We start from the raw sequence: 27,012 nt of genomic DNA on the forward strand, positions 1-27,012 counted from the left end.
AGCGGGGGCCCAGCTCCAGTAGGTTTTTCCCTTGCTACTACTGCACGGTAGTGTTATGTAGCACGAACTGTGATGCGATGGTACTGCTCAGCAGTAACGAGCTACAAGAAGCTGTGCAGTGACACGACTGCGCAGTAATGCCAGTAACTCAGCCTGACCAGAAATGCTGCTGCTGCTAGCAAGAAGTTGCTTTGGGTAGAGCAGGAATCGAAGGGGGGCTGTGACTGCACTCCCCTCTCTCCCCCCAGATCCGCCGGTACTCAGGGGTGCCCAGCCCTTTTCCAAGCACGGCTTAGGAGGTGCCTTAAAACTCTGGTCCATGATGCCCAAATAAAACAAGAAGCCGTTCAGATTCTCCCATTGTTTATACTGACATTCACTGCTGCCCGGGCAGTTTATATGCAAGACATAAACATTTCGGTTAGCCCCATGCTTAGCAGGCACCATTGCCGAGGAGGGGTTTTTTCTTACACATTAAAAAACAATTGCCTATTTTGACTCTCTGTATTATCAAGCTGCCGGACTAAGCAGTTAGAAAGCTGGGAGATCTGATTGCATCTTGTTGGCACTGATGTCTTGTCAATGGTGGATTGAATACAATGCAGCTGCCTGCTAGGCCAAAGGCAAACTGTGAATAGAGCCTTTCTTGTAATGTTTTAACGAATAAAACCTGTTTTTAAGCTTCAGCTTGTAGAAATCAATGCGCTTAGCTGTGATGACCGTAACTGGGAACCTACTGAAGGCTGGGCAGAAACTTGCCTGCTTGTTCTAGGATGGGTATTTCCCATGCTTCTGGGCTTTGCTGGTTGCTCTGTGGGGTTGGGAGGGAATTCTACCCCCTCTTTTCTGCCTCGTGTGTCAGGTGTGGGTGGCAGAGGTTAAGCCTTCCTCAGAGACATTGGGTATTGGCTGCAGCCCAGGCCGGGGATGGTGACTGAGCTGTGCCATTTCTCCTTTTGGGACTTAAAGCTGGAGGTTCCTGGCTAAAGGGTCTGGGGGTCCCTTCCAGCCCTACTTCTCTATGGCTGCTACATGAGATGCTGACTGCCCAGTAGCTTATTACTGCTGCACAGTAGCTTCTCACTACTGCATAATAGCATTGCGCATAGGCGACTGGTAGGGAGGGTATGGGGGGGCATGTGCCCCCCCTGACAGGGCCGTTCCTGCTGCTGATGCCTCTAGTGGCTTCTGCGGGTGCTTGCCAGCCCCGTCCCCACCACCAACCTCACCACCAGCTTCTGCGGGTGCTCACCAGCCCCATCCCTGATGCTGCCGCCGGCTGCTGTGGGTGCCCCCCCAGACTCAGGAGGCACCAGTCACCCATGGCATTGTGTGGCATGAACCATGATGCGATGCTACTGCACAGTAGTAACGAGCTACAGTGCAGTCAATGTTACCAAAAAGCCATTTGAGGATGCGACTGTGCAGTACTGCCGGTTGCTGTGCAGTCATTTAGTACTCATGTATACAAGTACTAAATGACTGCGCAGTAACAACTGGGCAGTCAGCATCTCATGTAGATGCAGCCTGTGATTTCTAGCAATCCTATATATAGGGTAAATGTAAGCCTGGGGTCCAAAGAAACCCATTTGAAACCTGCACAGGGTCTTTTAACATGTAAATGATTGTGACATTGAATCTGTAGATCAAATCCAAGGCTTCCTTGCATCTCTGATAGAGTAAGAGCTTCAGCTGTTAGTAGCCACTGGTCTTTTCTGTTTACAGAGTGGCTGCTTCGCACATGTGGAAATGAATCTTAAGTTTGACTCCAGGGTTTTCACTTTGACCATCCGGTTAGATGCCTAGATATATGGATTTTCATGTCTAATTCAAGCACACACTTAATTTAATGAAAGATCAGTATTCCTTTAATGGGAGCCATTTGGAGCCAATGAAGCAGCTTAGTAGCAAGACTTGATAGATAGGTAGTATATAAACTGAAGCACACAGGTAAGTCTTTCCGGGATCAGGGCCTTAATAATGTTAGGAAACTGCCTACCTGATAGTATGGTCACTCTATAGTCTGTAAGCAGTAAAGAATATGTGTAAATCGTGTCAGGATTGAGGCCCTAGTCCAGCTTCCTGGTAGTGAAGAATTGTTCCTTGCAGTCGATACCTCAGTGTATGGCTCGTATGGCACAGTGTCTAGAGCTCTGCTAGGATAAAGCGGTATCCCATGATCTGTCTTGGTGAATAGCATGAGCAGCAGTTTTTAGGTAGGTTTTCATCTGAAAATGTTCGCTTGGGAAGGTTTTGCACAATGCCATTTTTCTTGCATCTACCGCCATTTCTAAATTCTGAGATTCAAAAATGTTGAGCTTATTGCTCAAAAAACAAGGCTGTTTGGCTGGACTGGAAGCATGCCCAATTTTCAACACAAGCAAATTCTATTAAAAGCTTTATTTGAACATAGAGGGGTTTCTCTCTTCTTTTCTTGCCTCCTGGTGGCAAAGCTTTTCACATTTCTTTGCAAACCCTGCCCGCTGTTCTAGTTACAAACGCAAAGGAACCTGCTGGCTTCATCCAGGTCTCTGCCACAGACTCAGCATTGAGGAGGTTGTGGGGATAACTGGGAAATTCGGATCCGGACCTCAGCTTTCTCACAGTGTCTGACACAGTTCATAGCTGTGGATTTTTCTGGGAGCAGGACTCGTCATAGGAGAAGGAAAGGACATGGGTTACGTTCTTTAATACAGGGACGTTCAAGAGGAGGCCGCACACCCACTCTTTTAAATGGGCCCGTTGAAATGTCTGCCCAAACAAAAGAGCAGATGAATGCCTGCACAGACATAAATACCCCCATCTAGTTAGGAGATGCTTGTTGCCATTCTTATTTGTTTCTTTATTGAAAAGTTTCAGATCATGCCGAAGACATGCAAGTCAGGACGCATTGCTTACGTTAGACATTCTGCCCTGTGTCCGAGTCATAATACTGCTCTCCCCCCCCCATAAGTCTTATAATAAACAGTGTATTTCATACCTCTAGGAGTGGTGCTGGCATGTCTAAGACTGAGTGTAACCTAAGCGTAACAGATTGCCGACATCTATCCCACCAACAACAGACAAAACAAAAGGACATGACAATAAACAAGAGAAAGACAAGACATTGCCTGGCAGACACGAGGGAGAGCCCACAGACAATTTCAAAAGGGGATTTCTTAATTGTTTTAAGAGCTTGGCTAAATATGTCAACATAAGAGCACGATCCCGACCAAAGATGTTTAAAAAGCCTTTCTTGTTTCTCTTCTCATGTGTCTGCTGTATCATCCAGAAACTAATGGAAAACAGAGGACTCGCCGATCTGTTTGCAAACGAAACTTTCCCCACTGGAGCCTGATGCACGTTGAGTAGAGTCATCCCTGGCCTCGCTCCATGGGCTTGAGCAGAGCAGACAGGAATACGGCCCATTGGGTCCAATATTTATAACAGAGCTGTTATCTCCTACTGCCCAGCAGGAGTAATCCCACTCACCGCATACGTCCCATGAAGCTCCCTCTGACATCAGTTATGCCCTTGCAGCAGAGTGAATTAGAGCTGTGCTGGAGCTCAGCAGTGAATTCACTAGGATCCAGGAAAAGGAATTTGCTTTGTAGCACTTTGCTCTCTCTGGGCTCCACCCTGGGAGAAAGCCAACATTTTCAAGTGGAGTCAGGCATCCACATTCATATTAAGGAACATCTATCCTTGGTCTGGCTTTTCAGAGGCCCAGAATCCCTCGACTCCCCTTACTGGACCCTCATCAGGCAATGACATGGCTAATCTCCATGTGCACCACTGCCCGTGAGCAGATCTAGGACTTTGAAAAGAGGGGTGCAGATGGTGGGGTGCATCATCATGTATTGCACAACATATCTTTTCTCCAGTTAGACAGAAACTAGAAGGTTTATTAATAATATAGGGAGGTCTAGCACTATATTATTCAGTTTAAGATCAAAGCAAAAACAAATATGAACGTATTGGAATGTGAGCTACTTTTCTAGGGTATATATTAAGTTTAAAAAAAACACCACAAACTAGGCAAAAATAGCCAAAAGATAAAGTTTCATTAGTCCTGTAGCCAGCGTAGTTTGATGTATATCTCTTGTGCAGTTTCATAAAAAAAAGAAAATAAAATGTGGTTTTCTTGAGTGTCTGGACTCCAGCACTTCACACTCTGCCATTTCTACACTTCAGTTAATATGACCGCACTTGAGTGAAAGTTTTTAGCTAGAGTTAAAAATAGTCTGCAGGGCTGTGAAATAGTAGAGACATTAGCAGGCATGGCTAACAGGCAGCAACATTGCGGAAGAAAGGATAGTTTGAGGAGTGGAGCATCAAGACCATTAAAAAAGAAAGAGGGTCATTGACACCTGTGTAGTGAAGAGAGGTTATCACGAATTAGGAAGATTAAAAATAAGGCTCTACTTAAATTGTGGAGAAGCTAAACAATTTTCACAGGCTAGAATTAATACCAAATTCCACGGATATTTCCTGGATAGGCTCATACACGATATACAACAAAGTAATTTATATGTCGAGTTGTACAAAAAGTTTAGAAATACTAATTTATGCTTACCTTAATAAAAAACAAAGGTAGGTGCCTATGTCCCGGTGGGGGGAGGAGGTACAAGGGGGCAGCCGTCATCTTGTGCGTAGCTGGAGCCAGGCAGAGTGGCCCCGGGCAAGATAACTGCTGCCTTTAGTGCCACCAGCACCAGCCAGCACCATCCTTTCCCCTGGGCGGGCTATGTGGCTGGGTCGCAGCAGCAGCGAGGACCTCCGGCTCCCAGTGGGGAGCCAATATTTTATTTTTATTAAGTTTTTATTTAAGTTGATTTTGCAGATGATCCCATATTATGCACTTTTTGCAAAATCCACAAAATTGCAAATTGAGTAGAGCCTTAATTATAAAGAACAGGGGAGTCACGGACTCTGTCCTTAAGGATGGCCGTGTTCTCCTAAGGCCCCTTGACCGTGCCAGTATAGCCCAATGGGCACCCTCAGTTCTGGCCTGCCACATCTTTGATGAGAAATATGAAAATAGGGAGGCTAACTTTAAGTCCTCCTGGACACGGTCTGATGGACTTACTGAATCCCGTGGGTTCCTGGACCCTTTGTGGGTCACGTTTCACAATGGGTGTTTCAGGGGCACCCTAGCCTTATGGGCTATATACGTGGCTCCAACCACACCTTTACCATGCCCCAAGCCTTGCAGATGGTACTGGCGTTGTCTTGCCTCGACCTCGTTATAATTCGGCCCCTTGTCCTCACTGGGCTCTCCACAGCCCTGTCTCTGCGCCCTCACTGGTGCCGGGGTCCGTGCACCCCAAAATGCCGCGCCCTCTCTGACACTGGGGTCTCCACTCTGTAGTGGGCCCCAATGAGGCCTCTTCCTTCCCCAAATAGCCTCACCCAAACCACCAGTCTTATAAAACTACAAAGAAAACATAAGCCTCTGGGCTATAACTTAACACAGGCTACCGAAGGTGCACTCTGCCCCTTTTCCATTACCCGGAGCAGGGGTTAGTCAGGTCTCTTTCCCCTCTCATTCTCAGAGGGCCCCTTCCCCCTTAGCCACCGGCAGAGAACTGCCTCCCTTAGTTTCAGCCTGGGGTTTATATGGGCCCAAGGCCGTGCCCCTTCCTGCCAGCTGGCAAGGTACAAGTGCTGACTAATTTCCACCGTAGTCGCTTGCCATGACAACCTGCGCCTGGGCTCCTGCCTGGCTCTTTGGGCTCTCCCCAGGCAGTTCCTGCTCTTCTAGGAGCAGGGCACCTTCGTGCCCTGTGACAGACTCCATCAAAACTGTCTGAATAGAAATGCCACTGTCACTGCCAGGCCATTGTTTTAAAAGTTTGGATGAAGCACAACCCCCGTTTGGATCCACCCCTGCTAATACCCCTTAGGAGACAACCTTAGGACTGCTCATCCTCATGATATAAGCCATAAACTGCAATCCGTTGACAGGGACTTTTGTTTGGCTCCAGTGCTAAAGGTCTGAATTTTAGGAGCAGGACCAGCTAAATCCATCCCCCTGATCATGAGTGAGCTCCAAGTGGTGTGATGTACAGAAGAGTGACAACTGTGAAGTCCTTTGTGGCTAAGGATTTGTTCCCATATATGTGGTTTAGCCAGTCTGCAAACAGGAAAGGCCAGTTGTGATTTCCCACTAGACTATGCCATAATTTATGAGATCATGTTGTAATTACCAGGGATTTGCAATAAGGCCTTGGATTTCGTATGTGGCTTCAGTGTCACCATAATTTATGCATTCATACACTCTTGACATATATCAACTGGGTCGCTTTGGGCCCTAGGCTCATACTGCAGCATGCGCATGGGATTACTCGTGTGAGTAAAGTTTATACATGGGCTTCAGTAGGATCAAGGCCCTGGACACCATCATTAAGTTGACTGCCAGCAAGCCACAGCTGCATGCCGAAGGGTATTAGACAAGCTTATTCTGTACTGGAGATAAAGCATGAAGCATGGAGTCAGCATGGATGCGTGAAAAACAAAGTCTTCTGTGTGCACAACGAGAAAGGAGAAGCTGCCTCTAACCACGCTCCTCTGCGTTTCCTCATGGGTCTTGCCCGTGAAAGACGCCAGCAGAAAAGGAGCCAAAGTCGGCTTGGTGTGAGGTTCTTCCTTAAGAGAAAGCCTTACGTGCAATAAATGAAACAGCTGGAGGTTAGCGATGAGGTATCTTTTTGTACGTGTGCTCTTTTTGATATGCCCCAGTAAAGCAGAGTCCATATGGGATCGTGTTTTCTTGCTCCAGCAAGCTGTTAACAAGATGACATTGCTTCAAATGAGACGGCAAAGCCGCAGCGTTTCAAAGAGGGTGTTTGTTTGCTTCAGAAAACCACTTAAATTAGCTTGGTGAAAATACCCTTGCCCAGCTTGCTCCAGAAAAACCGACTGCAGCCAAATCAATCAAGCTGCCCTTGGGAAAACTCCCTAATGCGAAGCAGCTTGCTCACCATGGGTCCAGCCCCTCGCTCTCATTTACACCGGGGCAATTGACTACAGTGGGGTGACTCTGGATTTACACCCGCGTGATTTGGAGCATGGGCCTGGATGGCTCCCATTCCTGTGGCAGCCGGCATGAGTGATGGTTGGACCTGTGTGTGTGGACCTCCTCATGTCCCCACCTCTTCCCAGCAAGGGGTGCAAAGGGTTGCCCCCCCCACCCCAGCAGTAATGGCAGGGGGGCTGTTCACACACCTGGCAACTTCCTCCAGTGCCGGCACCTGCCCTCTCTCTCACACCCATCTGCTCTACACACCCCTGCCACACACACACACATGCACACACACACCTCCCACAACCTCCTGGACCGTCTCCAAGCCCTGGACCTCCAACCCCCACTCCCCATAGACTTACCTGCATCCAGCTGCCGGGGCTGGTCTCACCACCCAGCCTGGCTGCATGCCGGCCACGTGCTTGTGCATGCAGAGATTCATGTGGTACCCCCTGCCTCCAATCGCTCTCACCCTGTTTTTCCCAGCCTCAGCAGCTGCTTGCTAGGGCAAGCCAGGAAGTGCAGGGAAAAACTTCAATACCAGACATTTATTCATCTTTTTTTTAAAAACCCCGGATGGAGATTGGAGGACCCAAAAAGAGGGCACGTTCGGAAAAACCTAACCCTAAATTGATGGCGTGACCTCTCACTGCTCCAGTCAAGCATAGGGAGCTGCACTCCTTCCATTCTCCCTTCCTTAGACCCTTGTCCCAGGAATCAGGGCTCTAACAGCACCGTTCCCCCAGGGACTCCCCCCGGCTTCAGGGAGCTGAAGGCATGCAGAAGCTGCATGCAGAAGAGGCTGCTTCCCTGGGCTCATGACAAAAAGTCAACATGCATTTGCTCATGCAACTAACATAGTGAAACGGCGTTTTTTAGCCCCATTTTGTAACATGTATGTAACCAAAACACAACGTGTACAAGCGCCCTTCCCAGTTTACTTATTCTCCATCCACTGTCCCTACAGGGATCTGGTGAGAAGCCTTCAGTGTAGGTGTGGGATGCTGAGGGGGCTGAGCCCTTCACTCCGTGTGGTAGGGGGGAGAGCCCCTGTGTGCAGAAGGTCTAGGCTATAACACAAGCTGGTGCCATTAAAGACATTCTGGCACAGCCCAGGATTCAGGTGCAGTAGGACACCAGAGGGACATGCATGCTTTTGTGCATGTCTGAATGTGTGTCTACATGGATGTTCTTGTGCATGTGAATATTCATGCTTGCTTGTCTGTACAGATGGGTGTCCACATGTATGTGTGTAGTGCATAGGTCTGCCTGTCAACGGGTGTGTTCATGCTACCAGCCAAGGCCACAAGGGATTAACTGCCAGCTGCAGGCTTCAGCCATCCAAGTCCCAGGTGGCAGAGAAGGGCACCAAGCCTCCAACAGCAGACACGTGGATTCAGAACAAACAGGGTCATGCCACAAGCTCAGCCAGAGGCAGATGAATATTTGGATGGGGGCCACAAAGCACAGAAGAAATAAATACTCGCATGTCACTGCTTACATCAACTCAGCGTATAGTCAGTAGGTCTCACAGCACTTTGCAAAGGAAGTTTAGAGGTGGGGGGCAGGGACAGAGTTTAGGTCACAGTGTGCAAAAGAAACAGGCAGGTCCTAGCTTCCAGGCCAGCTTTCTAGATGATGTTGCCTCCATTTAAATGGTGGGCAGGTTTGCCTACCCAATGCCATTTCATTCTGCAGAATCAACTGCACATCTGCAACAGTTACGGATTGGCAAAAAATTAGGATTCATTTTACCAACAGATATTTCATGAAGATAGGATTCATTTTACCAATTGCTGATATTTCATGAGCATGGTGTCCCATACCCACAATAACAGTACAACCACATCTACCATAGCGGCTTCACATTCAGAAATGCATATGAAATGGAGAACACCGGATACAGTGGGCACGTCTACACATGCACCCCACTGAGCAGCACTTGCTAAAGTGAAAGTAAACACTTACTAAACACTTCAGCAAGTACTAAATGACTGCATAGTACTCGCCGGTACTGCACAGTCCTGGCAGTGTACGGGTCATTTCTGACCCCCTTGCGTAGTAGCGATGAGCTACTGCACAGGAGTTTGTTGCTACTGTGTAGTGTCGGTGGTGTCACAGTTAGTGTCACCGTAGCTCATCACCACGGCATTGTAGCATCCCGTGTAGATGCACTCAGTGAAGATAAGACTGTAGCTCACAAAGGGTAATCACAGACAACGAAGCCTTTTTCCTGGGATCCTTCAGACCTAGTAGCTGCTCCTGGTAATGTTGCTCTTATTTCACAGCCCTGCAGATTCTAGCTAAAAATTTTAACTCTGGTGTAGAAATGTTACCTCGGGTGACTGTAAACTCATATGTGGTTCAATGAATCCATTGCATACACTTTCAGGCTAGATTTTGTTTTATGAATCTGAGAGAGATGAACCTTTAATTCTAATGACTACAAGACTAATAAAACAACCGCTTTTATTTTTTGCCTAGTTTGTTGTGGGGTTTTTTATACATTGTATATGATAGAGCAAATTAATGCACATTTCAGAAACAATATGCTTGCTTTTGCTTTAATCTTAAATTGAATAATACATCCCTAGGCCTCTAGCATATAGATCCTAGTTTCATAGGATCTATATAGACCCCCATTTTCAAAATCCTAGGTCCACCCATGGTAGCAGCATCACTTTCAAGATAATTGCCAGAAAGGCAAAGTGTGTGTGAAGGACTGTGCTGCTTTCCCTTTGTCTCGTGTTTTTATTTGGGTCAATCAGAACTGTCTCTAATGAGACATTGTTCATATCCAAAGTGAGAGACGCAGACACAAAACCCGAGTCTACTGAGCCATAAGTTTTGCCTTTCTTCTTCATCAGAGACTTACTCCTCTGCTCCAAAAAAAATAAAATAAAAATCATTAGCTTGAAATGTCAGTGAGAAAGCAGATATGGGAAGGAACATTTTTTGCATTAGACTTGCTTTTTGACCAATAAGCCAACATATTACCAAACAGTAAATTTTAGTCTTGTGATTTTTATTTTTTTTTACTGAGAGCTGCAGCGAACACATTTTCTTCTACTTGCAATCTAAAATGCCAGCTGGTCCCTTCAGCTTTGGAATTCTGTTTTTCTTGACATATCCCCAAAACTATTGCTACTACATTATTATTAGTAGTAGTAGTAGTTGCAGTAATAGTATATAGTCATGATTCATGGGTTAGCCGTGCAAATCCAAAACAAAGACAACGTTGCTGCTAACAGTCTTACTACTATAAAACTACACACACGCACACTGCTGGCAATCCCTCAATTCAAGGGTGATCTCTACCACAGCTCGCTGATGGGTCTTGAGATGACTTAAGAGTCCAATCCTTGAGCCACAGATCCAGCAACAGTAGTTGCAGGTCTTTCTGCAAGGGAGAGTAGACTGTAGGTTAGGATTCCTCTCCTTCCTCCACTCTTCTCTGCTTCAAGGACAAGACCCTTTACCTTGAAATGGGCTGCCATGTGATTTAGCTTGCCATGCCATTGAAGTCAGTTAGTAGCCAGCTCCTCTCGGCTCTTGATGTCAGCAGCTGTTTTCTTGAAGTATGTCTTCAGTCTGTCCTTGTAGCATTTCCTTTGGCCACTGCCAGATCTCAAGCTGTGCATATATGTATATGTTTATGTATATGTATGTATGTATGTGTATATATGTGTATATGTGTATATATAGAGAGACTTATGTATGTGTGTGTATATGTATATGTACATATACCCATATACATATGTATACACATATGCATACACACACACATATATACATATATATACACACATATATACATACATACATGTATATGTGTGTATGTATGTATTGTGTATATAAGTATATGTACATACATAAACACACGTATGCATATATGTGTGTGCGCGTGCGTGTGCTGCAATTTTGAAAAAAACCCAGTCATCTTCAAAGTACCACACCAACAACTTTTAACAAGACCGTTCTGGAATCATATCCCAGTTCTCTGATGATGGCTTGCATGCATAAAAAGCTTGATCCAGACCCCATTGAAATAAATACAGTTCTTCCAACTGACCTTCATGGGCTTTGGATCAGAGTAAAATTCTCAGCCTTGCCTCTCATGCTGCATACACGCATTTTTTCATCTGTACCCTTTCCTTGCACTAATGCTGCTTATGCATGTAAATACATGCAAAATATAAGTTACTTATTGAAAACTCGGGTCCCCAAACCAGTGCAGTGAGCATAATGTGATTAAGCTCAGGTCATAATAATACTATGTTTATTGTTAATACCTTAAGTAATACTTTGATTGGATCTACTGACGCAATGTCAGAGCTGAATAAAGCCACTGGCCAAGTCTTGCTTTTGCTCTATTCATTCCCTCCTGTTCTGGGATGACAGTTTGAGCATTCTCACTCTAACCCAAAAGGACCTTTTCAAATTCAAATACATTTTGTCAGAGACACAATAAAGGGACACTGAGAAGAAAACCACATCTGTGACTAATGCACCAGCAGCCTTTGAGACAATGTACAGAACATAAGGCAATTCTTCCAAAATACAGTAGGCTTGAATACCTCCGTGGATACAACCCTGCATTACAAGACAGGCAAGTTAATAGTACTGTTTCACAGCTGCTCTTTGCCCTTCCCTTCTGCACGGGGAGCTGGGCTTACATAGAGAGCCATCTCCCACATGTGGGAGCAGGCTGCCCATCCAAAACCACTCCCAGGCCTGTTGGAAACAGGTATTCTCAAAGGGGAAAAGCAAGTCAGTTATCTTCAGCGCTGGCCTGAAAGGATCATTGCCTCTACACATCCTCACAGACCCACCCGCCTGCCCTACCTATGTAGATTTGGAGCAGTGAAAGGGGACTGATAGCAAATGCACATTTGACCCAAACGGCGACTCCTTTTCGATGGCCCCCATGATAGCAGCAGCACACAATGTATTCCCAATGCCATCCCCAAGGGAATTTGGCTTGGGTCACGGTTATTCTCCAGAGCTGAGACTCACCGGTGTTTTTTAATGGGTCGCACAAAACAGCCGTGTTTTGAAAACTCAGGTAGGGTTGTATAGCTCATGAGTGCTTGAGCTAGGGTTGCCAACCCTCCAGGATTGCCCTGGAGTCTCCAGGAATTAGATATAAAACTCCCGGGACTGCCAAGAGTCGCCCCAGAGATAAATGATAGGGCATTCATTAAAACAAATATTCAAGATTGAATCCAATCTATATAATAGCCCAATGGATTTTTAAAATGTAATAGTAATGCGCATTTGCCTTCCTGACGTCAAGTTTATGCTCCGTAATCCGTAACTGATATTTGAAAGCACGTGGGCACGTTCGCCTTGTGGGTCACTGGCATGTTGGTGGTCTGGAGGCCTCCTGGAATAGATTCAAACAGATTTGGCAACCCTAGCTCGAGCAAAATACAAAAATGGGAAAAAGTCATGATTCAGCAGCTGCAAGGATGTAGCTCAGGACTAGAAATTTGTGTGAGCGGCCTTGTCGGCTCCAGAGAGCACCAGCCTGCAGATGCTATCTGTTTTAAGAGGTCCAGCTATGGGTGAAGCCAGGTTGCTTCAGTCAGAATAGAGGGGCAGCTAGGGGTGTTTCTGTGAAAGCCAACCATATCTAGGGCTTTATTGCATTTGGGGGCCTGAGGTCAGTTTTCGCCACCTCCCACCTGCGGACAATGAGATGGGTGGTCTTTACGCTAATCACCCCACATGGAGTCCAGCGGGCATCAACTACTGCTGAGTTCCCCACACGGAGAAGGTCTCGTTCATAATAATTGCTGCTCATGTCTGGCTTCTGGCCTGTGAGCACCCATCACACTCCTTGCAAACCCAGAAGTTTCTGATACGGATGGGTCTTTGCCCACTCTTGAGCCCTTGGTTTCTGGAGTGACTAGGAGAGGCCATTGGGGATGAGCATGGAGCAGCCTCACTGGGGTAGTTCTGGGTTTGGAGCGAGTCCTATCGTTTATCTCCTGGGTCTCCTGGAGATCATATCTAATTCCTGGAGACTCCAGGGCAATCCTGGAGAGTTGGCAACCCTAGCTCCGTGCAAGAACACACACCTGTCACGGTGTAGATAAGTCTGCAGAGGTCTGGTCCACGCTAGGCTTAGCTGGATGTGACGCTGCTTTATTGCATTGTGTTCTTTGCCAGGGACAAGTCAAACCGATAGAAGAGCATCCACATGTAAAAAGTCACACTGGTACATCTAAACCGATGCGACATCACAGCTTTCATTCAGCCAGGGCGATGTCTACCCGCAGACAAGTCCGGAGATACTGTACCAGAGAAAGGGCAGCGCTGATTGTGTCACGAGAGGAGAAAGATTTAAAATGCGCTTGATTTAGATTTAAAAAAGAATAAGCTTCCATGCTCCAGGGAACAAGTGAATGCTTCAGCCAAGGAGCACAGCACAGGTTTTTTGCCGCAGAGGCACTTTTATCTTGAAATAATTCCCAGGTATTAGCACGAAATATTACAGGGGAGGAAAAAAAAACCTATGATAATTCCAGGTGTTACCAGTGTCTATCTGCAGGGCACAAATATTCATATAATCACGTTGCAATTACGTGGTAACCACAACAAAGCACACATGGAAAATGTAATTACAGGAGTTCAGTTAACCTATATTAAATTATCACCTACAGCGCAGCCCGTCTTGATATTAAACATTGCCAGGGATCAGCCTCTTATGTTCCTTGAATCTAATTTGAAATAAGTCTCCATTTATTGGCAAGCGATGAAATCTCCGTGGAAGACATGTAAATCTTACCTTGCAGCTCAATTAAGGCGATATGATTATGGATCTGGACAGATTCATGTATTGCTTAGGGGATGGATGATGGTAGCTGCCTAGAGGAAACAGGAGATGTTTTCCAGGGGTCATCTGTAGGGGAACACGTAGGAACAGAGTTTCTATTGTTATATGTGTCAAGGTACGTGAGGTGGAGTGGAGGTGGGAGGCTGGAATCCCTTTTTAAATGCTTTGGAGTTGCTCAGAGGGAGTCAAGTTCCCATTGTACACTGCAAATGTTTTCTCAACTCATTGGAAATGATAATGGGTTTTCATTTATTCCCCCGACCCCTCCTTCCCTTCTGATGAGGTTCGCACTTCTCGATGGGCCTAAGGTTGTTACTGGCCTTTATTATGGATCAGTGATGTCACATGGTGCCACATTTAAAGCCAACGGGGCTGTGGATGGAGGATCTTACAGGAAAACTCATGGTGCCGTGCTGGTGTCTCAGTGGTGCTCAATCCGGAGTCAGTACTAAATGAAGGGAGTCTTTTAGATGTGGTCGAACTTGGCATGTGGTCTGTGGTTATGCAGGGTAGGTCAGGGGATGTCTACACAGCAGAAAGGAAGAGAGAGTTAGTTAGCTGTACAAGTGAGGTTGAAATCAGGCAAAAGACAGGGCAGGGTGACACCTGAGAGACTAACTCGTCCCAGCAAAAGGGAAGTGGATGCTGAAGCCTATGCGGCCATGTCTTCCTGCTTTGGCTACCCACGTTACGATGGCTAAGTTTTCCCTTAATAAAAAGTAATGATGATTGCTTCAGAAAGCCATTTGGGAATGCAAAAGCAAACAATTCCCTCCCCAAGATGCTAAAATATGATGTTTCAATATTACCAAAGCGCTACACTTTGGGGGGGATTATTTGGAATTTTGTTGCAATCAACACTTTTAAAAGTGTTTTGCTTTCACATAAAATCCCCCCTGCCAAAAAAGATCTCACCCCTCCAAAAATCCAACATCCTGTATTAGCCATGTCATGACCGAACTATCATTTAAATAACGCTTTGTCTGGCCTGAAATCCCCTTTAAGTGTCAACAGGATTTAATGTTTTGTTGTTTTTAAAAAATCGCATTTCCTAATAGAGCCTCACTCTAGGCCACATTCATCCGTGCATAATGCTAGTAAAGTCACCGGGAGAGTTTACTGCGTAAGGATCCCAGAGTCTGCCCCTATTCATGGGAACTGTGTGTCTCCCGTGTGCAAGGGCCAGCAAAATGGGTAGTAAGGGTGGCGATTTTTCCACTGCACAGCATTTGGTATGCGCCCTCTGATCATAGCTTCAGGTCATGATGGCTGTAATGCTTCTTGGAAAAATCAATCTTTAACTTTAAGACCTTACACAGGAAATATTAAAATAAATTAGGACTTATCCATCCGTTTTCAAATTTCCTTTCAACCTCGTCGTGCTTCTTTCTTTAAAAAAAAAAAATAAAATCAAGATTATTTAACAAAAAAAAAAAGACCTGCTCCGTTTTTGCGTAACAGACAAAATTCCTGGAAATCCATTCCTCTTGGCTTGCTTCTTTATTATCTCAAAAGTACATTAGTAGCTGAGGGGGTCGTTGATGTTCCCTTTCAATATTGCTCCTAAAACTCCATGAAGCTTATGTTGAATTTATACACGAACATCAACTCATTTTTAAAATATGTAATGGGAAAAAGCCAGCCAATGCTTTTCTGGCCACCTACATTTCAGAAGGTATTGGCTGGTATTAAAGTAATATATACATATATATTTTAAGAAACCACACATTTTCTGGGCCACGATCCAAAGTCATATAAAATAGTTTAGTCAGTTATGACTGGATGAAGAGCTAGATGGAAAACAGAGCATTCTCGGCGCATGTGGGTATAGATGGAGTTCTTTCCAAACTTCATAGAAGTGGGGGCCATTCGTTTTATTTTTATTTTTGGGGACGAAATTTAGTGCTCACAAAAAGTGAAGGGCTTGGGGCATTACTCGAATACAAGATGCAGACCAGCAGACATCTGAGCTGTCTTCTCCAAAAGAAATCAATGGCCCTCAGTGCTACCTGTGAACACTCCCTACTATTCATGTCCTTAATCACCCAGGAGCAGAGGTGGACGCTCAGTGACAAAATACGCGGTGCTGGTTCTTGCTGTGAGGACGGATGTCACGTAGGGGCTAGGAGGAAACCCACAAACATATTGCTCCGTCCAAACTTCAGATGGTAGGCTCTGAAATGGATACACTGGGTGGGCACACATAAACCCCCTGTTTTGGGTGTGCTTATTGGCGTGCGTCTCGCACGCAATCAAGGCAGCTACGTGATGGACCTTTTGGGGTTAGTATGTTCATGGTGAGCTTCACTGGGAAGCTCTTACTCATGGTCCACTGGCAACATAGACATGCCCAGAGTCTGCTGCAAGGATCTCAGGACTTTGAAACCCTGTAGGTGCTGGTACATGTGACAAAATCAGCCTTTAAAGCTGCTTAATTGCCCTTTTGCACCGCTTTAGTGGCATCACAGGTTATACATTGGGTGGCATACTGCACTTTCATTTTGTGATGATATACACGTTCAGCAGCATATTTTGCTTGCTACGTAGCAAGGTAAAAGCCATCCTAGGTATTTTAGTTTGCTATGTAACAAAGTGCAACAGTGCATGGGGCGCTGGAAGCCCAGACGTGCTTGGGGAAGCTCGGGCTTGGAGGGCTTCCAGCACCCCATGCACCATCCCCACCGCCTTCTCCCGCCGCCAGCACATCCAGCCGCCCTCCTGCCACCTTGCCGCACTGCCCCAGGGGCAAGGCAACCCATTTCTGGACGGTCCCAGGTGGCGGAAAGGCAGTGGGGATGGTACATGGGACATTGGGCCTTGCCTCCTCCCCACTAGCACCCTACCCAACCAGTCCTGGGGACCGCCGCCACAATGGAGGGAAGCACCGGGCCCCACACAGCTCAGGGACTGTGCAACCCAGTGGCAGCTCGTGCAGGCAGGCTCCAGGGAAAAAAGAAAAAAGTGGCAAGGAGCCTGATCTTTTTTTTTTTCCTCCCAGAGCCTGCCTGTCTGAGCTGTACAGGGCCCAGTGCTTCCCTCTGCAGTGGCGGCAGGACCATGTAGGTGGGCTGCTAGCAGGTGGGTGCCACCCGAGGGGTGCTGCCCCACAGCTCAGGGACTGCTCTTCCTGCCAGCAGCTCACCCCTGCTGCCACGGGAGAGGCAGGTAGACTCTGGGGAGAAAAAAAGGATTGTGCCCCTCACCACTTTTTTTTTTTCTGGTGGAGCCTGCCGGCGGGGTGTCTGGAGGGGGTGGGGGGAGCTGAAGGGGGGCTGTGATGCACTGTGATATCACACGAGTCCCTAAATCAAAATGGTAGGTTGTTAAACGCACAATTAAAAACCACCGTTTGGATTCAGAGAGAACTGAACCTCCGTCATGTGTACCAGCACCCAGTGACGACGAAAGGAGATGGAAAAGCGGGAGCGGCAGAAACAGCATGGCCCGGACTGAATCAGGAATCCAGAGTTGCCCGCCCTGCACGGAAACATGTGCCCAAGCTGCAACAGAGCCGGTCAATCCTGGATCGGCCTCAATCAGGCATCTTCAGGCAGACAGAGAAGACAGTCATGGAAGATGATCATCCATGACAGCGAGGGATTGCCGGAGAAGAGGTTCTCCTCCCGGCATTATCTTGGGTGCTCTTTGAGGGTCTCATTTCACATCGCTGGAGTCTCTTTCATGACTTCAGTAGAAGCTTTCACTGCTCCACCTCAGTTTATGCTTTGTAAAATGGGAGTGATAATCTTTGGCACCCATGAAAGAAGTTTAACTAACATTTACTAAGAACTTCTAATACCCCTGGAGGAAGGTGCTATTTAAGAGCAAGAATGTATTCATTAACAAATGAATATTATAAACTTCCCTTTTACGATCGTTAGCTTTTGTATGTCATTAAACAAGAAATCCCCATGGAGCTGGGTCACGATCACCATCCCTAATGAATTCTGAGTTTAAAACACAGCTGAAAATTGTTTGCACTTGTATCTTTCCTAAAGCCAAAGTGGAGACCGCATGCTGTTGAAAGAAAATACACGATTCCAGGGTAATAAGATCTTTTTAGCATGCCTCTTTTTTTCTTTTCTTTTTTGTATTTTGGGACTGTGTTCACAAGCAACAGACCCAGTTCTCTTTCAGAAGAAAGCCCACAAGCAACCATAATAAACACTCAAGAACAAAACCACATGCCCCAAAAAACAAGACAGCACAAGGGGGAAACCTAGAAAGAAGAGGGGGTTCAGTGCAATAGGCTAGATCTACAGATAGGAATAAACACTGACATTGTTTAAACTTTAATGGGGATCTTGAAACCACCCATTTGAGAAAACAGCACATTTTTTAGTGACGTCTATGGGGGACAAGTACAGCATGAGCAAGCAGCATTAGCTGCAGGGCATCATAGTTTGGCCCATTCAGTCCAAGGCCCCATTGCAGAGACCATCAAGAAGGTCTTAGTTTTGCAGTTAGTAACATGTTCCCAGGGAAATGCACTCAAGTCATTTCACAACAGCCACCAGTTATCAATTTTTGATCACTGGGCTGGATCCGCATTGCAGCCAGTTATCAAGCCCCTGAGCTATTCCATCCCGGCTGCTGCTTGTTACAAATTTCTCGTTGTCAAGCTTAGCGTTGCAAGTCGGAAGTTCATGCTCTGTAAGTGAATATAAATTCTAGTCCTCCCTCCCTTGCCAAAAAAGCTTCAGGTTTTTCGCAACGCAGAAAAGTTTGCTGGGCTGCAGAAAGAGGAAAATCCTGAAATTCCATATAGCATCCAGAAAGGAGAAATCAAGTGTGATTATATTAAAATCAAAAACACTAAGTAACTTATTAATGATATGCATTCAGCCAAAATGCCTATACCACTCAACTTGACCACAACATGTGGTGTGGGCATAAGCTTCATCCACAAAGTTCAACACTTCTCCCAAATGCTGGGCTGGTTAGCATTAGCCTGTTGGTTTGGCCAGCAGCAGAGACAGACACCAGCTGCAGAGTATCCAGCTCTGGATTTTCACAGTATTTGTGGATGTCTGGAGGTAAACTAGAGTGCGACAAGTGGAATCCCTTTAATGGCCAGGCTATGCAGCTGTGTGGTGTCCCAACGCCCTGCTGAATGAGCACTTATAAGAGTGCCATGCTTTTGGTGCTTCAGAGTTGTTGGTTGTAGCTGTGTTGGTCTAAGGACATAGGCAGGTTCTTTGGGTAAATGTGATATTTCATAGATTTCATAGATTTCTAGGGTCAGAAGGGACCTGGTGGATCATCAGTTCTGACCCCCTGCTCCAGGCAGGAAAGAGCACTGGGGTTAAGTAATATCTTTTATTAGACCAAATTCTAATATCTTTTATTAGACCATGTAAATAGTTGGAAAAAATTGTTCTTTGCAAGCTTTTGGGCACCGTTCTTCCTCTGATCCTCACTTCCATGCATTTGCATTTTCACAGACTTGCATGTTGCATTTTGGCTTCTGTTCCACTCAGGAGAGTACACAAAACACCAGCAGGCTCTCCCTGTCTGTGCCCAAAAGCTTGCAAAGAACAATTTTTCCAGCTATTTAGGTGGTATGATAGAAGATATCTCTTTTACCCAATCAACCTTATATGCTTTTGATGCGAAACAGTAAGTAATGGAATCTAAGCCCTGGTATGGCTCAAAAAAAGGGGTTGGGGCTCAAAAAGCCATAGGGGTCAACAATGAGAGAGATTTTTTGCCCGTGGAATAAATGCCACAAGTTAGGAATTGGTTTAAATAAAAAAAGGTAAAAAGTCTATTCCTTAGAGCCAAATGCTTTTCACCTCACTCACTGCCAACATGTTCTGGCTAATTCTGGCCAACAACATGATCTCTGGTGCTAATTCACAGAGTGGGTATGCTACTGCCTTTATGCATACATGAGGAAACCCATTGGCATTTCTAGTCACAGTGAGAAGAGACCTCTCTGATCATTTAGCACCGGGGGTGTGGGGGAATACAGCCCATAAGCTGGATCCAGACCACCAAGGGATTGCATCTGGCCCACAGCGGGTCCCTTGGCCCCACCCAGACCAGGTGCAGGGGGCATCCTGGGCCGTGGCACGTGCGCCTGGTCCTCCATGCCTGCATACACAGCAGGGTGAGGGCGGTGCAGGGGCCAGACTCAGCTTCCTAGCAGCCCTGGCGGCGGTGGCTCCTTCAAGAGGCCACTGCCAGAGTCACCACCACTGCTAGACCTGGCCCCGCTGCCCCGGCACCCCAGCCTGTCCACCCCATAGCCACTGCTGGGGGTGCTAGACAGAGCAGGCCAGCAGGTGGGCTCTCCAAGGAGATCAGCCAGGACCCCTACAGGCAGGGCACACTCAGCTGAGCAGATGAGATGGGATGGGGGCCGGGATTGCAGGGCGGTGACAGCACGGGACCAGGGCCGGGGGCAGAGCTGCAATCCTTTCCCCGCAGATCCCTGCCCAGAGAAGTGGCACTTGTTGCAGGGATGTGCAAGGAGAAAATCATGGCTCTGCCCTGGGCCCCACGCTGTCACCACCCTGCAATCCTGGTCCTGCCCGTACATGGTGCTCCCAGATACTGCTCCCTGCCCACCTGTGACCCCATCCCATCTGCCCGGCTGAGCATGTCCTTCCCCTGGGGGTCCTGGGCCAGTCTCCATGAAGACCCTGCCTGCCCACTCCACCCTGTGCCCCCAGAGGTGGGTGCAGGGTGGATGGGCCCAGGGACAGATAGGATCAATTGTCCCCCCCCCCCACCTGCTGCACCAGGCCAAATCAGCACCCCACCCTCTGCCATGCCATGTTGGGTCAGCACCCCGATAGCCCTCAGCAGCTCACCAAAACTCCTTAAGTGGCCCTCCTGCCCAAATAATTGCCCACCTTGATCTAGTAGCACCTCCTCTGTAACACAGGCCATAGAATTTCATCTACTTACTCCTTGTGCTAAATTCAACACTGCAGATTATTTTAGAAATCCCAGGGGAGGGAAAAAGTCTCAACGTGCCATAGAGCTTTCTTTCTGGGGGCAATATTTTGATGGATCTGGGACCTATTTAACCTTAATCCACTACTGGCTTAATGTCCTGAATTTCATCACAGCACACACGGGCTATAGCTTTATCCCAATTGCATTACATGTTTGCAGTGCTGTAGGGGCTCAGCCATGATATAGTCATCAGAGACTGGAGGGCTTTAATGGCACAGCTCCACTGGAAAGTCAGCATGAGCTCGCCCCCTCGCCTGCATTATTTCCAGCTGCTCTCCTGATGCTATACGAAGTGGAGCCAGTAAAATCAGCTCCATTTACACCACTTCTATTTCGCTGACCACTGGGAAACCAGAGGCTCTCTGAGGGGAGGTTTGCTTGAGATGCCTGCACGCTGGTATCTGCAAGATGCTTAACCAAAAAGGAAACTATTTTAAAGAGAGGGAGCTTTTATTTACACAAACAGAGTAGTGGCCAGACCACGAAAACATGCAGTGGGATCCTTTAAGCGGCAGGGAAATTTTGGGAGGAAAAGTACAACCTTCTGGTGTTTCCATAGAAAACCATTTCAGCCTTGACAGAATGGTGTCATCACTTCTGGCCTGGACACAAACACCATGATGGGCAACTGCCTCTTTTTCACTCAGCTTCCCATCATTTTCAGGCTACTCCAGGAATCTCCATGGGATGCATATTCTCAGGCTCCCAAAGACATTTTGATTCATGGGGGATTCAGTGGAAATCAACAAGAAAATCAGTTTTGCAACAGGGAAGTGGAGAAAGAGAAGAGAGACCAGTTGGGTTGGCTGAAGGCAGGACCTCCCACCAAGACAGAAGTGCAAGTTCCTGCTGTAGCTGGGAACGCTTTGCAGGAAGTGCTGGGAGTTACAACAATCCCCTGGACAAACAGAAGTTCAGTGTTGGTTTCAGTCGGGAAGGGAAATATCAGCTGCTGGCTGCAGCCGGCAGCTGTTTTCTCCTAGCAACAGCCCCATGTCTGTCCCAGCTTGCCCCTGTTTCAAAATGGGAGGGGGGAAAGGGAGGAGAGGGGCTCATTCTAGGGGTTCCCCAGCCAGCGCTGGACCATGAGGTGGGTGAATTGGAGCAGGGGCTGAGACCCCCCCAGCCTCAACTGCCTTGATCCTTTCCCCCCTCCCATTCTGAAAACTGCTTGAGGCTGGCAGGCAGCGCAGACAGAAGTGACAGAAGATGCTCTGTTATGAAACGTCTTCATCTGACCCCTTATGCAATCATCCATGCACTTGTGTTTGATCACTGCTATGTATAAACTGCTTTCTGTGGCCAGATGGGGAGAAAATTGTCACTTCTGTCTGTGCCCAAAAGTCATGTTAGAAACTATTTAATGGTTGACTATTTAAATATGTTGGGTGACTATGGCTTCACTCATTAGATACTGGTCTGCTCACTGTATGAAAGCAATGAAGGTTTAGACTCCTGACTTCTACTCATGAGCTCTTGGAACAACCCAGTCCCACAGGTAGCCATCACCTCTGGGTCACACTGCATCTTACCCTGCTGGTCTGCACACTGATCCTTCTGGACCCCTGTCTCTCTGACCCTGAGGTCCATATCCAAGGAATCCAAAATTGAGAAGATGCACAGTATGGTGTTTTGCATCCATCGTCCCAGCTGGGCACTTTCCTCTGTATGAAACTATCCGCTGTGGGGGTGGGACTTTTGGAGGACTTAAAGGAGCTCAGCACCTTGCAGGAAGTGATCAAAACTGCATGACCATGCTAGGGAAGGAACTCATCTTGTCCTCACACTGGAGCCAGAAAGGAAACACTTATTGAACTCAGTGGGATTAGGATCAAGCCCTCAGCCTGCTAGCAGGTTTCCATGGGATATCCTGGCTTTGATAGAACCCCATCCCAGCTTTGAACAGAAGATATCCTTGGCTGCAAAATATTTCAGAAGAGGATATAGGAAATAGGACTGCAAGGGCCCTTTGGGCCACTGACTCCAGTCCCCTTCACTCACTCACGGAAGGGATTCCCCCTAATCACCACTTCAAATCCTATATGCCAGTGAGGAGTTCTCCTCTTAGACTCCATCTATCCTGCATTTGAGACGGACGACTGATGCTCATGTAGCTGCACCCTAACTAGACTGGCCTGATGTGCATAGTGGTAATGGTGAAGACATGGCAACACAGGCTTTCCTGAGAGCTCTACATGCCCACTCCCAAACATGGAAACATACTGGGCCAGGTAACTTACACAGAAGCTGATACCTCTGCGTCTTCACTGGTATCATTGCCTGAGCTGGCTGAATTTAAGTTTGCACATGTATGCCTACTTATGCTGAAAGCCCCCCTCTGAAAGTAGGATACCATTAAGGACCAAAGAAAGGTGTCCACCTTTGAGTTATGGGAACATGGATTAAACCAAATTTCTGACTCCTAAAAAAGTATCTATAACTTCTTTATATTACTGAATATATATAATATCCAGTGATACAATACTTATATTTATATAGTAAAATCCCTGTTATCCTGCACAAGTGGGGAATGGGGGTGCTGGGTATCTGAGACCAGTGGTTTTTGGCTGCACATAGAGTGGGGGTGGGGGTGGCAGCAGCTGCACATGGAGCGTCTACAGCGCCAGGTGGTGGGTGGTGGCAGCGGTCATCACGTGTGAGCTTCCCCCCACTCCCTGCCTGTGTCTGGCTGGCTACCCAGCCGGAAATTCCAGTTAATAGAGTGTTCTGGTTACTCAAATGCTGGATAACTGGGATTTTACTGTACATATGATACTTATATCCAGTGATACAAAGAAGTCATAGATGCTTTTTTAGGAGTCAGAAATGTGTTCTCAGTTCCATGTCCCTAAAACTCAAAGACGGCCAACTTTCTTTGTTTTTAAAGTTTGGGTCTGGAACTGGCCTTCTATATACACATAAAAGAAAAGCGCATTGGGAAACAGTGTAGACTTGCGAGTTCAAACCCCTCCCGCTCTTAAGTGTTCCTAAGAATGAAGGTACAGCATAGATTGAAAGAAAATTGGTCTGATGACAAAAAGATAAAATTATTCTCTGAGCTGCCAGGTTGAACGGGGAGTGGCTGCAGCGATGAAATATTTTGTGGATGATTTCATGGCTTATGCCTTCAAGCATCTCACCTTGCCTTTAAATAAAACAAGTCCTGTGGACTTCATTGAGTCTTGGCTCAGGCCATTTGCACAAAGTCTTCAGGCTCTTCCAAGGTGAAGGCATCCCTCAATATGTAAGCTGATCCCTCAGGGGCCACATTCTGCCCTCGGTTACACAGGTACATCAGAATCAGGTAGAATTTGGGCCTCAGGCTGGAAGGTTGGCTGCAGTCCTCCCTCCTGCTCCCCTTTCATGATGCAGTGTGATGGTTGTCATTTTTTACACCTTGAGGCACTGCTCCTGGGCTCTGGTGTTTAAAAGAATGCTCTCCGAAGGGGAGCTATGTCCTGGTGTAGGTCACTAGATAATTAATGTACACCCTGCCAATAGATGGCAGCTTGGAACACAATGCACAATGTAGGACCAATCACTTGTTGGTTTTGAGCCCAGCAAACAGCGTCTCAGATACCTCTGTTTACCTCAAAAGTTCTTTACTACAAAGAACTGCAAGAAAATCCTACTCCCCTTTTCACCAAGAAACTCAACAATACCATCAAATCATTTCCATCAAGACTACAAGAAAAACTACAGACCTTGATCCCCCCATTACCTAACCTGGGGACTTTTTACATGCTCCCTAAAATCCACAAACAAAGGAACCCTGGCAGACCTATCATATCCAACCATGGGACCCTAACTGAGGAAATATCAGGTTTGTTGAATCAATCCTAACACCGCTTGTCACCCACAGACCAAGTTTTGTACAAGACACTACAGACTTTCTATGGAAACTTAAACACATAGACCACCTTCTCAGCAACACCCTCCTAGCCACCATGGAGGTTACCAGCCTATATACCAACATCCCATACCAGGACGGCATCCAAGCCTGCCTTACATATCTACAGGAACAAGATTACAACTCAGAATACAGACCCAAAGATATTACTGACCTTGTACAATTCATCCTCACACACAACAATTTCACTTTTAATAACCAACAGTTCCTCCAGACAATGGGAACAGCTATGGGCACCAAAATGGCCCCACAGTATGCCAACCTTTTTATGAGCCACCTGGAAGAAGACTTCCTCCAGAACTGCACCATCAAACCCTTGTTATACTTAAGATATATCGATGACATCTTCATCATTTGGACTGAAAACCTGCAATCTCTGATTGAGTTCCATCAGAAATTCAACAATCACCATCCCTCCAGCCAACTTTCTCTAGAATACTCCAGCACCAACATCTCCTTTTTAGACACGATGATCAGTATCCAGAATGGTAAAATACAGACCACATTATACAAGAAACCCACAGACCAATAGACATGCACAGAACCAGCAATCAGTCTAAACACACCAAAAAAGCTGTGATATACAGCCAAGCCCTCAGATACCACCGGATTTGCACTAAAGAGAACACCCAGGATTGCCACCTCACCAATCTTCAAAAAGCTTTCACCCAACCAGGACACTCCTCCAGAGAGATAGGTTGCACGTTTGAAAGAGCCACCCGGATACCACATGAAGAACTGCTGCAGTACAGAAGAAAACCCCCCACAAATTCCACACCAATGGTTATGACATATCACTCCTTCCTCGAACCCATATGGAAAATCCTCAAACAATTGCAACCCATGCTAGAAAGAGACCCCATTCTTAAAGAGACCTTCCCAGAGCCACCCATCCTAGCCTTCAAATGAGCACCGAACCTCGCTAACCTCATCACCAGAAGCAAACTTCCTCAAGCCCAGAACACACCAAAAGGATCCAGACCATGCCAGGACAAGAAATGCAAAACCTGCTAACACATCTCCACCACCCCCACAATTACTACACCCCACAACAGAGCCATCAGCATTCCTGGATCTTACACCTGCACCTCCAGAAATGTCATGTATCTCATCCAATGCACCAAATGCCCTGGTGGAAAATACGTAGGAGAGACCAAACAACAACTCCGCACCAGAATGAATGCGCATCGGACATCTATCAAAGACACGAATACCCAATTACTGGTGGGGGCACATTTCTCACAAGAAAACCACTCTCTCTCCAATCTCTCAGTCCTGATCCTCAAAGGGAACTTGCACAACACTTCTCAGAGACGAGGCTATGAACTCCACTTCGTCAGCCTCCTGGATACTAAAAATCATGGACTGAATATAGACATTTATTACATATCATAACCTGCCTGACTTCCCAGGTATCTCTCCACTATTCATCCCCCCTCTCTCCCCTCCACTTACCCCAGCCTGTCTCTCACCCATTGACTCCTCAATCTACATTTTAACTGACTCCCTGTCTTGTATGCAGACCAGCCCGGCATCTGGCTTCTTTACTTTTCACTCCATCCAGGAAAAGCACACACCAACTGCAGAAACTTCCTTAGCCTGATGAAGGGTTTTTGAACCCGAAAGCTTGCTTAATAATTGTTTTCCAACTATTTAGGTTGGTCTAATAAAAAATATCAGATTCACCCAAACAACCTTGTCTGTCTCTTCAACTGAGCTCTTAACAGCAGGCATCCTCCCTGCCAGGAGATACCGGATGAAGCAGCTCCATAATCTCCATGCTCTTTACGGTTTCTTCTTTGTTTCCTCAACCACACAGTGCTAAGAAAAACAAACCTGCGGGTTTTTGCTTTACCTCAACCATCCATAGAGAAAAACTTACTTCTTAAAGCCAGGCCCTAAGATCCAACTTCCTTTTCCCTAAATGCCCCACCTAGTCATGCAGAGGTGGATCGGGGGGGGGAGTGCAGTTGCATCCCCTTGCCCACCCCTTTAATAGTTGCTCCACCTAAACTTTAAAACCAAGTTCCCCAGAGAGGCAGCGGTGTTTCTACTTAGGCAGTGCTGAGGAAGTCACTTGAATTCATGGTTCATTATAATGTATCTGATTCCTGCTAATCTCTCTTCACTCAACAGGTGTCGACGATCTTCTCTCCTCTTTAACAGTCTCGATGTTTCTTTAATCAAGTTATCTTCTGCAACCTATCCATCTGTTAACTCTTCCTGGTAATATGTGTCTCTTCCATTGCACAGCCCTGTAGACTGTTTTTAGTCCTAGCTAAACTCATGTGT

General features: G+C 46.6%; 1 long non-coding RNA gene across 1 annotated transcript; it reads left to right on the forward strand.

The window, feature by feature from the left end:
• The first annotated feature begins 640 nt into the window (after window positions 1-640).
• On the forward strand, window positions 641-24,718 carry LOC109302398. Its single transcript, XR_002098741.1, has 4 exons — window positions 641-653; window positions 7,606-7,610; window positions 8,515-8,520; window positions 24,624-24,718. It is a non-coding gene; the product is annotated as an uncharacterized LOC109302398 (long non-coding RNA).
• Window positions 24,719-27,012: the final 2,294 nt, after the last annotated feature.

The sequence above is a fragment of the Gavialis gangeticus genome, unplaced genomic scaffold (genome assembly GCF_001723915.1).
Source record: "Gavialis gangeticus isolate Ggan-Ray unplaced genomic scaffold, GavGan_comp1, whole genome shotgun sequence".
NCBI lineage: Eukaryota > Metazoa > Chordata > Crocodylia > Gavialidae > Gavialis > Gavialis gangeticus.